This window comes from Hyla sarda, chromosome 8, assembly GCF_029499605.1.
Source record: "Hyla sarda isolate aHylSar1 chromosome 8, aHylSar1.hap1, whole genome shotgun sequence".
Classification (NCBI taxonomy): Eukaryota; Metazoa; Chordata; class Amphibia; order Anura; family Hylidae; genus Hyla; species Hyla sarda.
The window spans coordinates 34,860,765-34,873,240 of NC_079196.1; the positions used below are offsets into that span (position 1 = coordinate 34,860,765).

The 12,476-nt window shown below is 42.2% G+C and overlaps 1 long non-coding RNA gene across 1 annotated transcript in view; it reads left to right on the plus strand.

Annotated features, from left to right (window-relative positions):
• The first annotated feature begins 246 nt into the window (after positions 1-246).
• The window catches only part of LOC130284754 (uncharacterized), a 109,248-nt gene continuing 97,018 nt past the window's right edge, over positions 247-12,476 (plus strand). Inside the window, exon 1 of the long non-coding RNA XR_008847135.1 lies at positions 247-305. This is a non-coding gene — a long non-coding RNA (uncharacterized LOC130284754). The remainder of the gene's footprint in view (positions 306-12,476) is intronic.

Consider the following 12,476-nt stretch of genomic DNA (forward strand, 5'->3'; position numbering starts at 1 on the left):
AATATAGTTCATAATGTTATGTATAGGTATATAAGGTATAAAGGACCTTTAAGGACCTTTGGAGGTATCACCTGTTATGTTCACACGATGTGTTATGTTACCCATAGAGCACCAGTTGACCACCTGACCTGCAGCTTGACCTATGGGCTTCTTGCTCAGCCCCCCTTTATAAGAGGGGGAGCCATTACAATCTCTCTCTTTTACCACAGGTCTTAGATCCTGAGGAACAGCAAAGCACAGACATCACAGATCCTGTATCCAGTACACCTGGAGGCCATAAAGCCTGCACACCAGCCACATTGTCAGTGTCATCTCATCTATGTCTGCTGTCTCTACCAGAGTGACATCACTAGTCAAGTCAATTATAGTCAGAGTGGCTGTATTGAAGTCTGACCCATAAGTACTGCAAGTCCCAGCAAGCTGCAAGGCCCTTTCCATGTTACTGGTCGACTCTCTGGGATTCTGGCCAAGCTGTAAAGACTTTAACAACTGTCTAGCCTCAGTAAAGTTACCGTTAACCCTTACCTGGTCTTGGACTATTATTGCCCTGCCTAACCTTGGGATAGCGATGCTACGGTTCGGGTGGTTAGCGGAAAATTCACTCTGGCGTCACGAACATTAGGGGTTAATAACGCCTTGTCCCTGGGCTATACCATCTGCCCCATCCACCTACACCCTTCACACCCCGTGGTCACACCACAACTTTGGCGTCACCACAGACGCATAAAAGCATGATCATAATTGTAATATAATTGAGGCTTTCATCTTCACTCCATACAGCCTTTCCTTATGTAAGATGTCTTCAAAAGATCCTCTGAAGATCTGAAAATTATACTTAAAATGTACAGAAGTTACATTGTTATTCCCTCCACAGAGCAACCAACACAACATCACCATCTATTCCATAATCTGAGGCTTCTCAGCTATTGTCCTATTAGATCCATGAGTTCAAAGTTCCCTAATGAGTCAGCAGCGCAGATTTGCAGCAGATAGTAGCCATGTGGGAAAAATGTTATCCAATCTCACGTACACTTTCATTCAGAACGCTAGAGCACTGGAGTACCCTTTTAATGTGGAAGTCAAAATTGGCAACAAAATCCACAAGGAACTCATTGCGGTGCATTAATCCCAAATCTATAGAAAAATTTTGGATTATAAATGGGTTATTCAGGAATAGAAAAACAGATCTAACTTCTTCCAAAAAAAAGCATCACACTTTTGTGTGTGGCAACTTGGCTCCGTTCGCCTCAATGGAACTGAGCTGCAATACCACACACCGCCAAAGGACAGGAGTGGCACTGTTTTTGAAGAAATCTGCTGTTTTTCTGATTCTGGATAACCACTCCCTAGCATAAAATCCCCAATACTAAATTTGGTCCATGGTCCAGATTTACTATTAATGTAAGATTTTCTCCCTTTTTGGATTTTATCTGACAGAGGTTTTTTTTTTTTCCATCAGATTTACTAATTTGCGGAATTTACAACAGTACCACATAAAGGTATAAACAATGGACAGAAATTTTTATAGTTAAAAAATAGTTTCTAGTTAAAAAAAAACCCTCATACCTACACAATTTTGCCGGATTTTTCTGACTATTTTAAGATTTGTAAATAAAAAAACAAAAAAAAAAAAAAACAAGCTGTATTTTGTGTAGGTTTATATAACAAATCTGTAGGATTTTGAGAAAAAACCTGTGGACACACCCACTTTATTGTGTTAAAAATTAAGTTTGTGTGGTCGCAATTGCTAAAAGTTTATCTGAGCCTATAAATTGCCGATTTATTGTACATATTCTCTGTGGATTTTGGTTGAAATGTAGAAATTTCCCTCTGCAATTCTGATCTCCACCACGTCTGACACCTGCCCTGGAGAAATCAAGATCAACGCTATTAGTGCAATCCACAAAACAACTGGACCAGCACAAGGAGCATGGGGTGTCCTTTGGGATCCATCAAACTTGCCTGACACTGATCAGCCATGGCAGTCTCAAGGCCAAGACAGCCCTCAGGTTATGTTCTCTTGTGGCATTCCCTCTGGATTGCACAGCAACCACAGGGCATTAAGTGACCTGAGTTGATAGGTACATTAAAGAGTACCTGTCACCAAATAAAACTTTTAATATAGTGTTCCTTGTGTAATTAGCAGACACTTTCCCATGTATTTGCTTTTAAAATGATCAACATAAATATGTTTAAAATGTAATATAAAAAACGGCCTCTAGGTGGCTCTGTTCTGTTCTCTGCCACAATTAATTAAGTGAGTTTGGTCTCCTCCCAGCCTGGCAGGAGTCCAAACTCAGGAAGTGCTTCTCTGCACTGAGCTTGATTGACAGCTACACAGAAAGTGAAAGCTCCACAGATTCTCACAGAAAGCTGCACAGACTGAAAGCTGCAGGAGAGCTTCACTGATAACAACACAGACTGAAACATGCATAGACCCTGAGGTCTTCTATTCATCACAGTGCTGCAACCATGTGAAGACGGAAGTGGTCCCCCAGCAGGCTTCAGTGATGTCATGCCTGCTGGGAAACGCCCACTTTCTCCTGCTGGGAAATTGCATTATGTGAGCAAGAAGAAAGGTAAGATACGCAGCTTTTTAAAGCTCTGAAATTTTTTTTAAGGGCTGGAGGGGTTGTTAGGAGTAGTTAGGGAACATAGCCTGAGTTAGTTTAGAACAGTTTATTTGGTGACAGGTACTTTTTTAGGTCTTCTGTTTCCTTTCTCACATCTCAGTATGCAAAGACCGACAAAACATTTACAGACAGAAGTAACTGTGGTCTAAAGCCAAAGCTTGACACAAGGGACAGAAGACCTGTACCCAAAAATGCAAAACCCCTCATGTTAGTGTAGAGTGATTGAATTTAACCAAAAATGATTTGAGAGACTATACTTTTGTTTTTTGGCTACAATTCACATCAAGCTTTGTCTTTCAACCACATCTACTTCTGTTTACAAATGTATTCACAGTCTTTGCAGAGTGAAATGTTATCAGGTAAACAGTAGACTTCAACAATCCTATCATCTCACAGATGCCTTATCAGGTGCGCAATCATTCAACAATCATTCAATTTTGGAACTCTGTAAGGTTTGAGTCATCACACCCCAAAAACAAACAGATTTTTAAAGCAGCACAAGGAATAAAGTTGATCAATGGCAATATAAGCTATGTTACAGTGGCCCAGTGCGAGCTGTACCAGCTGGCTAAAGTGAATACAATATATGCTGGACACTAAAGTGTGAATTCAGGTGTTAAAGGCCCAATTTACTTTATTTCTTATATTTCTTTATTATAACTTGCATAGACTAGGTTCTCCAGCATTTTGAGGGTTACATCTAGCTAAACTTGTCTTACATTTCATTTGCAAAGTGTATATCTCTGGTCACAAAACACTCCTAGCCAATAGATGCAATTGTTGTCCCAACCCCCTTGTCTTGGAATTAAGGTGTTTTTTTTAATCTTTTCTTGTGAGTAGATGGAGATTGGCTTTTCACCAGAGAGCGTGTTAGTTCCTTATCTCTGTCACAATTCAAATTCCTAAAGAGACTGACCCCTGTGAGCCTAGGTACAGCTAAAGCCAGACATACCTCCATCAGGTTTAATCAGCTCTTTAATATCATTTTCAAGGGGCTTCATAGAGTTAAATGGGTACTCCACCCCTAGACATCTTATCCCCTATCTAAAGGATAGGGGATAAGATGTCTGATCGCGGGGGTCCTGCAACTGGGGACCCCCGCGATCTTGGCTGCGGCACCCCAGACATCCGGTGCACGGAGCAAAATTCGCTCCGTGCACTATGACTGACAATGCGGGGAGGAGGCCCGTGATTTCATGGCCACGCCCCCTCAATACAAGTCTATTGGAGGCGGTGTGACGACAGTAGACTTGCATTGAGGGGGCGTGGCTGTGATGTCAATAGCCTCCAACACTGCACGCAACGCTCTAAACAAACGCCGGGTGCAGCAGGAGAGATCTCATCCTTTGGATAGTGGTTAAGATTTATAGGGGCGGAGTACCCCTTTCAGATACGCAAGGACTCTGTTGTCTCTACACTGGATCTTGTTTTGTCTCTGGTTGGACCAGTGGCTACTTGTTAAATTGGGGGATTTTTCCTAGATTCACATTGCCACAAAAGTAAGTGAAGTGCTACAATTTCTCTTGCCATAATTCAGAGGATTCTCATTCAGTTAGCTCAGTAAATTAGAACACTAAGCTAGTATGTCAGAGAGTCACCTACACTTAGACACATCCAAGAACACCAAAGTCAAATCTTTGCTAAAAAAAAAAAAAGCATAATCTGAAAAAGTCACATCATCTTAAAGGGACAGTGACTAGATTCTGCTTCTCCTTAGTTCTAAAGCTGTACTACCATGCTGTATCAATTCAAGCTACATTAGAAGTATATGCATTGTACTGATCTGCTTCTGAGTGAGTAAAGTTCCAGTTCACCAAAACCCTGGCTGTCAAAAGTCTCATTCCTGGGCTTTGTGTAAGGGAACAGCTTCAATTGAAAAAGTACATTTTAGGGTTCACAAAGGGACCTCGGGTTACAACCATATCAGGGACTACTAAGCTCATCATCAGCCCAATAATTATCCCAGTGAGTCACCACAATGTGACTCAAAAAAACAGGCAAGAAGAATAGGACAGCAGCAGAGACTGGAAGACTTCAGAACAGCAACGGCAGGGAATCTAGGAAGGTGAGTATGCAGTTATTTTTTTATTGTTATTTTACTGTATCAGCATAAAAAATAGAAATATTTAAAGCAGACATACAGCGGTGGAAGGCCTACCCAGACACTATCTGGAGGTGGGTTTTTCAGGAGGTTCCATAGATTTTCATGGGACTTTCTTTACGTGTTCAGATTGGGATAGTTCTGGGGCAGGTCTCGGGCTCAGAAGTACCCCAGAAATTGTAAAAAGATATCCTGCCATCGATTTAACGCTTAAATGGGTTATCCACCATAAGGTGATTTTAGTACGTACCTGGCAGACAGTAATGGACATGCTTAGGAAGGATCTGCGCTTGTCTTGGGCTAAATGGCTATGCTGTGAGATTACCATAACACTGTGGCTAGCTTTCTGTGAACTTGTATTTCCTGTTTTCTTGTTTGCCTACAAATCCCATGATACCATATTCCTCCTTCCCACACATCAGCCACCCCACCCATTGAAACATAAATGAGCTGCAGACCTGTGGTCTTCAATCAGGTTGCCTACAGCTGTTGCATTAGTTGCAGATTGATCCCTCCACCCATTGAAGCAGACAGGCTCCCTGTCATCAGCTGGCTAGTGATGTCAGGTCTCGGCCGCATTGCAAGCTGGGAAAAATCTGAGACAGTAGTCATTTTGTATGCTGTTAAAAATAAATATTTGGGTGAAAATCACATAAGAATTGTGAGAAAACCGTCACACACAGGTAAAGACAATATATTATGAACTACACTAACTTTACAGCCCCTGTAGCACAGTCAAATAAAAAAAAATCCCCGAATACCCCTTTAAAAGCGGCACTCTGTTATACCAGGATAGGGGATAAATGTCCGATTACGGGGGGGGGGGGGGGGATTGTTTGGGGCTGTAGGCGACTGCTCTAGCTCTAGTCAATTCTGACCTCTGAGGTATCTCTACATCTGGAAAAATCACATCCACTCCTTCCGGCTGCCATTTACCCAGTGAGTTATGATGTAGCTGCTCCACACGTTCTATAGCAGACTGCTTGTTTCCTGTGCATTGAAAAGACCTTGTTGTCGACGCTCCTGTTATCCTGTTCTCATCTTGTCTCATTGAGCAAAATTCATGTTCTTCTTCTTCCTTTCCATTAATCTAATAACGCTGTGAAGCCTCCAATCTTGACATGTTTTACTGAAACAGCTGATAAATTCACGACACATTGGAGAGACGCATTTCTTGATAGCCGAGGCTCCAGCATAACGCAGGTACCTGTAATGTATGTCAGCAATTCTAGATAAAAGGATTTAAATTTTAAGAGTAAGCGCAACAGAAAATAGCCGAGAAGTGTCATTAATAGTGATGAGCGGCGGGGGCCATATTCGAGTTTGAGATATTTTGCGAATATATGGAAGAATATTCCTCCTGTGTTCGTGAAATTCGCCTATTCGCTATGTTCCTTCCCTTTTTTTTCCCTGCAAAAATTTGTTATGAAATTTGCATTGTGCGCATGCGCGATTATACCTTTCACCTAAAAGAAGGGAGGGATCAGAGTCCTCTGGAAGTGCCGATATTCACAAATATTTGCATATTCGCATATACAAGATATTCTCACTCCACATGATCACCTATTTTTTTTTTAACCCCTTAAGGACTCAGGGTTTTTCCGTTTTTGCACTTTCGTTTTTTCCTCCTTACCTTTTAAAAATCATAACCCTTTCAATTTTCCACCAAAAAATCCATATTATGGCTTATTTTTTGCGACACCAATTCTACTTTGCAGTGACATCAGTCATTTTACCCAAAAATTCACGATGAAAGGGAAAAAAAAATTATTGTGCGACAAAATCGAAGAAAAAACGCCATTTTGTAACTTTTGGGGGCTACCGTTTCTACGCAGTACATATTTCGGTAAAAATTACACCTTATCATTATTCTGTAGGTCCATACGGTTAAAATGATACCCTACTTATATAGGTTTGATTTTGTCGCACTTCTGGAAAAAATCATAACTACATGCAGGAAAATTTATACGTTTAAAAATGTCATCTTCTGACCCCTATAACTTTTTTATTTTTCCACAGACATGGCGGTATGAGGGCTAATTTTTTGCGCCATGATCTGAAGTTTTTATCGGTATGATGTTTGTTTTGATCTGACTTTTTGATCACTTTTTATACATTTTTTAATGGTGTAAAAAGTGACCAAAATACGCTTTTTTGGACTTTGGAATTTTTTTGCGCGTACGCCATTGACTGTGCGGTTAAATTAACAATATATTTTTATAGTTCGGACAGTTACGCACGTGGCGATACCACATATGTTTATTTTTATTTTTTTTGCACTGTTTTATTTTTTTTTATGGGAAAAGGGGGGTGATTCAAACTTTTATTAGGGAAGGGGTTAAATGACCTTTATTAACACTTTTTTTTTACATTTTTTTTTGCAGTGTTATAGGTCCCATAGGGACCTATAACACTGCACACACTGATCTCTCCCATAGGGACCTATAACACTGCACACACTGATCTCTCCCATAGGGACCTATAACACTGCACACACTGATCTCTCCCATAGGGACCTATAACACTGCACACACTGATCTCTCCCATAGGGACCTATAACACTGCACACACTGATCTCTCCCATAGGGACCTATAACACTGCACACACTGATCTCTCCCATAGGGACCTATAACACTGCACACACTGATCTCTCCCATAGGGACCTCTAACACTGCACACACTGATCTCTCCCATAGGGACCTATAACACTGCACACACTGATCTCTCCCATAGGGACCTATAACACTGCACACACTGATCTCTCCCATAGGGACCTATAACACTGCACACACTGATCTCCTATGCTGATCACTGGCGTGTATTAACACGCCTGTGATCAGTGTTATCGGCGCTTGACTGCTCCATGCCTGGATTTCAGGCATGGAGCAGTCATTCGTCGATCGGACACCGAGGAGGCAGGTAAGGTCCCTCCCGGTGTCCTGCCAGCTGTTCGGAACGCCGCGATTTCACTGCGGCGGTCCCGAACAGCCCGACTGACTAGCCGGGATACTTTCGCTTTCGCTTTAGAAGCGGCGGTCAGCTTTGACCGCCGCTTCTAAAGGGTTAATACCGCACATTTGCAGCGATCGGCGATATGTAGTATTAGCCGCGGGTCTTGGCCGTTGATGAGCGCTGGGACCGACGCGATGTGATGCGGGGTCGCAGCGCAACCCCGCTTCATATCGCGGAAGCCAGCGCAGGACGTAAATATACGTCCTGCGTCGTTTAAGGGTTAAATTCAGTACACAACATTGTTGTGATGTGTACTGTGAAGAAGAAAAAAACAAAAGAATATTCGTCATTACGAATATATATCGCTATATTCTAAATATTCGCGAAATCGCGAAGTGACGATATTCGGGGTAAAAATTAGCATTTCGAATACTCGCGTTCAACGCTAGTCATGATGTAACATCATATTCCTCTATAGAGACTGATGTAATGGCGCGCAGTCACAGAAAGTTCCTACATCAGGCACAAGAGATGTCACCTTACACAACTATATTGTAGAGTTCATGACATGCATAGAAATAACATAGAATGTAATGCGTTTGCAGGTTATGTCTGCATCAAATAAGAAATTGTAGCTTTTTTTGAGGAGACTTCATTTTTTAGGCCTAGGGTTCTCACCTGGCCAGTATTTTGGCCACCCTGCTGGTATTTATTAGAGATGAGCGAACTTACAGTAAATTCGATTCGTCACGAACTTCTCGGCTCGGCAGTTGATGACTTATCCTGCATAAATTAGTTCATCTTTCAGGTGTTCTGGTGGGCTGGAAAAGATGGATACAGTCCTAGGAAAGAGTCTCCTAGGACTGTATCCACCTTTTCCAGCCCACTGGAGCACCTGAAAGCTAAACTAATTTATGCAGGATAAGTCATCAACTGCCGAGCCGAGAAGTTCGTGACGAATCGAATTTACTGTAAGTTCACTCATCTCTAGTATTTATCCAACCAATCCTCCAACTCCCGGAATGTTGTACCATATGTTATACCAGTGTTTCCCAACAAGAGCGCCTCCAGCTGTTGGAAAACCACAACTCCCAGCATGCACGGACAGCCGTTGGCTGTCCGGGCATGCTGGCAGTTGTAGTTTTACAACAGCTGGAGGCACCCCTGTTTGGGAAACACTGACCTATACTATATACTACTATAGTGTTCAACATGCTGGGAGTTGTGATTTTACAACAGCTGGAGGCACCCTGGTTGGGAAACACTGACCTATACTATTATACTACTATATTGTCCAACATGCTGGGAGTTGTAGTTTTAGTTTAGGACAGCTGCTGAGCCACAGGCTGTATCAGGGCATGCTGGGAGTTGTTGTTTTAGTTTAGGACAGCTGCTGAGCCATAGGCTGTATCAGGGCATGCTGGGAGTTGTAGTTAGTAAGTAACTGCAACTCCCAAATTTAATTGAAAAAAAAAGTTATCAAAAAGTCCCATGAAAACAAAAATGGTCCTATTGAAAACAACAGATCGGGGTCGCAAAAAAAAAGAGCCCCCCACACAGGCCTGTATATGGAGAAAAAAAAGTTATAGAGGTCAGAATAGGACCAAATTTCCCCCCCATATGTGTATCCTGTGATGTTACGCATCTATAATTAATTATGCAAATTAGCATGGCCGGTATTTTTTTTTTCAAGAAAGACTGCAACCCTATTTAGGCTAGAGGTCCCCAGCCAAGTCCTCAAAGCCACCAACAGTCCAGGATTAAAAAAAAATTCCTGTTCTATTTCAATGGAGTAACTAATGGAAAAAAAAAACAGAATATTGGTGGGCCTCGAGGACTGGGTTGGAGACCCTTGTTTTAGGTAACGAAGATACACAAGTATTGTTTGGCCACTTAAAGGGGTACTCCACTGGAAAACATATATATATATATTTTTTAATAAACTGGTGCCAGAAAGTTAAACAGATTTGTAAATGACTTCTATTAAAAAATCTTAATCCTTCCAGTACTTATCAGCTGCTGTTAGGATTCACAGGAAGTTCTTCTCTTTTTGAATTTTCTTTCTGCCTGACCACAGTGCTCTCTGCTGACACCTCTGTCCATTTTAGGAACTGTCCAGGGTAGGAGAGGTTTTCTATTGGGATTTTCTCCTACTCTGGACAGTTCCTAAAATGGACAGAGGTGTCAGCAGAGAGCGCTGTGGTAAGGCAGAAAGGAAATTCAAAAAGAGAATAACTTCACTGCCAAATCGGAGATGGCTGAGTCTCCAGGAGTGGGCCCTCTGTGCTAGAGCTGGGATTGCACCGAGACCAGCACACATCTGATCAAGGTACAAATTCTATCTTAAAGCGGTATTCCAGGCAAAAACTTTTTTACATATATTAACTGGCTCCAGAAAGTTAAACAGATTTGTAAATTACTTCTATTAAAAAATCTTAATCCTTCCAATAGTTATTAGCTTCTGAAGTTTTCTGTCTAACTGCTCTATGATGATGTCACGTCCCGGGAGCTGTGCATGATGGGAAAATTTCCCCATAGGAACTGCACAGCTCCCGGGACGTGAGTCATCATTGAGCAGTTAGACAGAAAACAACAACTCAACTTCAGAAGCTAATAACTATTGGAAGGATTAAGATTTTTTAATAGAAATCATTTACAAATCTGTTTAACTTTCCGGAGCCAGTTGATATATAAAAAAAAAGTTTTTGCCCGGAATACCCCTTTAACCCCTTGGGGACGGAGCCTATTATGACCCTAAGGACGGGAGCATTTTTTGCAAATCTGACCACTGTCACTTTAAGCATTAATAACTCTGGGATGCTTTTACTTATAAATTTGATTCCGAGATTGTTTTTTTCGTGACATATTCTACTTTATGTTAGTGGTAAATTTTCGGCGATACTTGCATCCTTTCTTGGTCAAAAATTTCATGAAAAATTAAAAAATTTAGCATTTTTCTAAGTTTGAAGCTCTCTGCTTATAAGGAATATGGATATTCCAAACAAATTATATATTGATTTACATATACAATATGTCCACTTTATGTCTGCATCATAAAATTGATGAGTTTTTACTTTTGGAAGACACCAGAGGGCTTCAAAGTTCAGCAACAATTTTCCAATTTTTCGCAAAATTTTCAAAATCGGAACTTTTCAGGGACCAGTTCAGGTTCGAAGTGGATTTGAAGGGTCTTCTGGTTAGAAATACCCCATAAATGACCCCATTATAAAAACTGCACCCCTCAAAGTATTCAAAATGACATTCAGTAAGTGTGTTAACCATTTAGGTGTTTCACAGGAATAGCAGCAAAGTGAAGGAGAAAATTCAAAATCTTAATTTTTTACACTGGCATGTTCTTGTAGACCCAATTTTTGAATTTTTACAAGGGGTAAAAGGAAAAAAATCCTCTCAAAATTTGTAACCCAATTTCTCTTGAGTAAGTGAGTTTCCCGCTAGGAATTTGCGCTGCGGCGAAAAATTTGCCGCAGCTCATACTTGAAGCAGGAAACTTGCTGTAAACCCGCCCGTGTGAATGTACCCTGTACGTTCACATGGGGGGGGGGGGGGGGGGGGGGGCAAACCTCCAGCTGTTTCAAAACTACAACTCCCAGCATGCACAGTCTGTCAGTATATGCTGGGAGTTGTAGTTTTGCAACAGCTGGAGGCACACTGGTTGGAAAACCTTCAGTTAGGTTCTGTTACCTAACTCAGTATTTTCCAACCAGTGAGCCTCCAGCTGTTGCAAAACTACAACTCCCAGCATGCACGGTCTGTCAGTACATGCTGGGAGTTGTAGTTTTGCAACACCTGGAGGCACACTGGTTGGAAAACCTTCAATTAGGTTCTGTTACCTAACTCAGTATTTTCCAACCAATGAGCCTCCAGCTGTTGCAAAACTACAACTCCCAGCATGCATGGTCTGTCAGTACATGCTGGGAGTTGTAGTTTTGAAACAGCTGGAGGCACACTGGTTGGAAAATACTGAGTTGGGTTCTGTTACCTAACTCAGTATTTTCCAACCAGTGTGCCTCCAGCTGTTGCAAAACTACAATCCCAGCATGTCTGATCACAGAAGGGCATGCTGGGAGATGTAGTTATGCAACAGCTGGAGGTACGCAACTACAACTCCCAGCATGCCGAGACAGCTGTTTTCTTTGTGGGCATGCTGGAATTTGTAGTTTTGCAACATCTGGAGTGCTACAATTTAGAGACCACTGAACAGTGATCTCCAAACTGTGGACCTCCAGATGTTGCAAAACTACAACTCCCAGCATGCCCAGACAGCAAACAGCTGTGTGGGCATGCTAGGAGTTGTAGTTTTGCAAGATCTAGAGGGCAGTATAGAGATCACTGTGCAGTGGTCTCTAAACTGCAGACCTCCAGCTGTTGCAAAACTACAAATTCCAGCATGCCCACACAGCAAACAGCTGTCTGGGCATGCTGGAAGTTGTAGTTTTGCAACATCTGGAGGGCTACAGTCTAGAGACCACTATAGTGGTCTCAGACTGTAGCCCTCTAGATGTTGCTAGGTAACTACTCACCGGCTTCTGTCGCATCCGGAAGCCGTCCTCTTCTGCCGCACGCCGCCGCAGATCTCCGTCGCCGACCGCCGATCGCCGTCGCTCCGCTGCCTCCGGAGGGGTAAGTGGACTCCGGCGCCGCTCCTCTTTGTTTTCCCCATTCTGCCCCGCCTATTGTGGGTGGGCAGAACGGGGAAAATGAAAGTAAACCCCTCTGCCCCAGATCTGCTATTGGTGGTCGCGTCTAGACCACCAATAGCAGAGATAGG